The 2765-nt window shown below is 38.3% G+C and overlaps 1 protein-coding gene across 2 annotated transcripts in view; it reads left to right on the forward strand.

Moving 5' to 3' along the window:
- Positions 1 to 2765, forward strand: part of LOC107757530 (erlin-2-like) — a 23762-nt gene that overhangs the window by 18583 nt on the left and 2414 nt on the right. The window lies entirely within an intron of this gene.

Below are 2765 nucleotides of genomic sequence, written 5' to 3' on the forward strand. Positions count from 1 at the left end.
AATTTTTTTTTTAGTATTTTGCAAACAGAGAGACAAGTAAATCATTAAACTGATTTAAAAAATAATATTAAAAAGAAACAAAAAATAATAAAAATGTGTATAATCAAAAACACTGCAGTGGACACTGCAAAGTCAGGACAGTGATTACCGCTCCATCTCAGTCAGAGAGTCACACACATATTCTACAACTCTAATGGCACCATCAGGACCATGCCATATTTTTTTCATTTAATTCTGCCTTTCAGAAGCTACAGAAGATACTGTTATGCTCATAAGTTTACATACCCCTAGCACAATATGCAATCATTTTAACAAAATAAGAGGGATCATAAACATTGCTTGCTATTTTTATTTAGTCCTGAATAAGCAATTTCACATAACAGATATTTACATATACTGCATTTATAAAAATGAAAACTGAATTTATAAATATGAAACAGAATTTATAAAAAATGAAAATGTGTTCTTTAAAAAAATGATCAAAAGTATACATTCACTTGTTTCTTAATACTGTGTGTCATTACCTGGATGATCCACAACTGTCTTTGTTTTGTGATAGTTTTTCATGAGTCCTTTGTTTGTCCTGGGCTGCAGGTTCTACGATCTACTTACACCGTGTCTACACTGGACGTGACAGTTGTCGTGTCGCGCCACGCTGCAATAGCTCAAATCTACACTGGACACGACCGTTGCAAATCGTTTGTACTTTGTGTCAGTAAGTCATAAATAGAATGAGGCATCAGTTTACTGTCAGGGATTTGTTGTTGTGTCGCGCCGCATCCAGAGTAGACAGCATCACTGATTATAATGGGTTCTACTGTCTTTTGTCGCGTCATGCCACTCGCATCCAGTGTAGACAGTGTTAGGCTTACAATGTTTTGGGAAAGGCAGCCCAGAGCAGTTCAACTTCCTGCTGTTCTTCAGGAAAATCCCCCAAGTCCCGCAAATGCTTTGGTTTCCGAGCATCTTCTGCATATTTGGCCCCTGTCCAACAATGACTTTAGATTTTGAGATCCATCTTTTTACCCTGAGGAAAACTGAAGGACTCGTACACAACTATTATAAAAGGTGAAAACAAGATGCTCCAGAAGAAAACACAATGCATTCAGAGCTGGGGGCGTAAACTTTTGAACAGGATGATTATGATGAGTAAATTTTTCTTGTTTTCTTGTTTAATATTTGTTCATTTAGTACTGCCCTTCAGAAGCTACATAAAATACTTATTTTAAACTTCTTTTCACAGAAGCCAAAATAAGGACAGTTCACCCTTATTATCCAATTCAAATAGTTTACACCCTACGGCTCTTGAGCATCAGTAAATGTGTTTACCTTTTGTAATAGTTGTGTATGAGTCCCTCAATTGTCCTCAGTGTGAAAAGATGGATCTGAAATCATACAGTCGCTGCTGGAAAGGGTTCAAATATGCAAAAGAATGCTGGAAAACCTGAGAAATGTGCAGGACCTAGAGGATCATTCTGAAGAACAGCGGGCATTTAATCTGCACAGGACAAACAAAGGACTCATGAAACACTATCACAAACCAAACATGAACCCCTACTGTATCCTTTTTTTAATCAGCTATAATTCTGACTTGCAGCCTAAACGTTAACATTATTTTGTTCAGTAACATTATGTATATTCTGCAATGTGATGTAAGATTTTGAACACAACCATATGTATGTGTGAAACAGTGAGTACCGCAGGCTAACTTCAGTGAAATATCATTACCCCTATCATCCCATGCCATTTTTTCTTATCGGATAAAAAGTTTATCCTACTCAGTTGTGCGCATACATTTTTTTAATGCGCATTTTTAGAATTTATGCGCATCTTGACGTTTCCATCCAGCGTTTTTTTTTTATGCGATATTCCACAATGCGCATAAAAATAGGTGGTTGGAAAAACAGCTACCGAGTTGGAAAAAGGATGAAAATGACTTGTAAACTCAATCAGGTGTAGCTAATCACCTTCTCAATGGCACACAAAGCCATTTGACTTTCAACTGTGATCAACTGTGGTCATTTTGATTACCTCAGCATAAAAAGAGCTTTCCTGGAGCGTTTTAATCCTTGGTAGTGCAACTGAAGCAAACAATCAACAAAGCACTGTCAAAAGATCTCCGGGATAAAGTTGTGGACCTACACAAGTCAGGAGAGTCAAAAAAATTCAAAGGCTTTATCAATGCCTAGAAGCACAGTGAAGTCTATTATTAAGAAGTGGAAGGTATTTGGTACAACACAGACCCTCGCTGGATCAGGACGTCGCTCCAAACTAGATGAAAGAGCCAGGAGGAAACTGGTCAGAGAGGCTCCCAAAACAATATCACAAATTCTCCAGAAATGTGGCTTGTATGGGAGGGATGCAAGAAAAAAGCCACTCCTCAAGAAAGGCCACATGCAGTCAAAACCCACCTTGAAGATTCAGAGTCAGATGAGACTAAAATTCATTTATTTGGCCTCAACTCCAAACGAAATATCTGGCGGAAATCCAATACAGCTCACCATCCAAATAACAGCATTCCTACAGTAAAGCATGGAGGTGATAATATCCTGTTATGGGGTGTTTCTCTGCAGCAGGGACTGGAGAAGTTGTCAGGATAGAAGGACACATGAATGGGGCAAAATACCATCAAATTCTTGAGAAAAATCTGCTGCCCTCTGCCAGACAGTTGTCAATTGGAAGAAGGTTTACCTTCCAACACGACAATGACCCAAAGCACACAGCAAAACTGAGCACACAGTGGTTGAAGGAGAAAAAGGTGAATG

Source organism: Sinocyclocheilus rhinocerous, unplaced genomic scaffold (assembly GCF_001515625.1).
Source record: "Sinocyclocheilus rhinocerous isolate Xijiao unplaced genomic scaffold, SAMN03320098_v1.1 scaffold984, whole genome shotgun sequence".
Lineage (NCBI taxonomy): Eukaryota > Metazoa > Chordata > Actinopteri > Cypriniformes > Cyprinidae > Sinocyclocheilus > Sinocyclocheilus rhinocerous.